This window comes from Siniperca chuatsi, linkage group LG6, assembly GCF_020085105.1.
Source record: "Siniperca chuatsi isolate FFG_IHB_CAS linkage group LG6, ASM2008510v1, whole genome shotgun sequence".
NCBI classification, from domain to species: Eukaryota; Metazoa; Chordata; class Actinopteri; order Centrarchiformes; family Sinipercidae; genus Siniperca; species Siniperca chuatsi.
This window is the reverse complement of record NC_058047.1, coordinates 567590-569257: the sequence shown is the minus strand read 5'-3', so window position 1 is coordinate 569257 and position 1668 is coordinate 567590.

Below are 1668 nucleotides of genomic sequence, written 5' to 3'. Positions count from 1 at the left end.
TGGTCGGGTGTTGGCCGGGTGTTGGCCAGCAGCTGGCCGGGTGATGGCCGGGTGTTGGCCAGCAGCTGGCCAGGTGTTGGCCAGCAGCTGGCCGGGTGATGGCCGGGTGTTGGTCGGGTGTTGGCCGGGTGTTGGTCGGGTGTGTGGAGAGACGATACCTCGTACCAACTGGTTCTTTTGAGGCAGACTGAGACCTTTAAAACAAAGTTCTGTTACTGTAATTTATGTTGGTGCTACTGTGTGTGTGTGTGTTTCTCTGGATGTGTGTGTGTGTGTTGGGCGTGTGTGTGTGTTTCTCTGGATGTGTGTGTGTGTGTGTGTGTTTCTCTGGATGTGTGTGTGTGTGTGTTGGGTGTGTGTGTGTGTTGGGCGTGTGTGTGTGTTTCTCTGGATGTGTGTGTGTGTTGGGCGTGTGTGTGTGTGTTTCTCTGTGTGTTGGCCGTGTGTGTGTGTGTGGTGCGTGTGTGTGTTTGGTGTGAGTGTGTGTGTGTTGGGCGTGTGTGTGCGTGTGTGTGTTTGGTGTGAGTGTGTGTGTGTTGGGCGTGTGTGTGCGTGTGTGTGTTTGGTGTGAGTGTGTGTGTTGGGCGTGTGTGTGCGTGTGTGTGTTTGGGGGTATTTTGGAGGATTATGTTAAAACTTTCTGCTCGGACTGGAACGATTTCTCTTTGACAGCCACGTGAGACCAAGCTGGCGTACCGGTGCTTTTTTTCCCACAATCCCTCTTTGTTCGGCTGCGTGTCACCGGTCTGACGTGGACGTGGGGGCGGCGGCGGCGTGGGGGGGAATAAGAAGACACGGATATGAACTTCCTCCAGTCTGTAAAGCCTCAGATCTTTTCTTGTTTCCACAGGACTGAATGAGAAACTGAACGCTTCACTTCTTCTTCTGCTTTATTATCTCCACCGCTCCCTTCTTCTTCTCTTCTTCTGCTTTATTATTCTATAATAGTAATATATTAATATTTTATCTGTATAAATAAAGCATGGATTGGCAAACAAATAAATACAATTTTGAAAAATTTTAAATAACGACATTAGATCAACAGACCAAAGTGGAAAAAGTCATTTTTTAAACAAAAATCTAGGTTTTTTTTAATCTTAGAATAAAATATAAACCTGTTTTTAAAAATCTGCAGAAGAAAAAGATCAACATCTTAAATCGACTGATCGGTCAGAAACGTGCTGCAGGTCGGCAGAGACTAATGTTGAGTTGACAATATATCTGTACTCAGCCCCTTTTATGGTCATTTCCTGTTAATATTACAGTTAGTTACAGGAGATAAAATAACATTTGATCCTGAATTTGAGTCACAAATTCATGAAAATTAATTGTATTTAAGGCTTTAAATTCTTTAGTGGGGGGGGGGTTACTCTTTACGTACGTACTGTTACTGCAGTAGTCCGTGTAGTCGTCGTTTGAATCTCATGGTGTGGAACGGATGACAGGGCAGATCACGTCTGAAAAACCTTCCAATAAAATATGGACCCGTCTATTTACTGAACCTGGGGAACAAGTCCTAGAAAGACCTCTGGTTGGATTCTGCTTCGTTTGACAAAGTGCATAACAACATATATACATACACACATATACATACGTGTGTATCCACACACACACACACACACAGTATAAAACCGTTCGCTCAGACTCAGACGACTCGAGTCTCCGGAG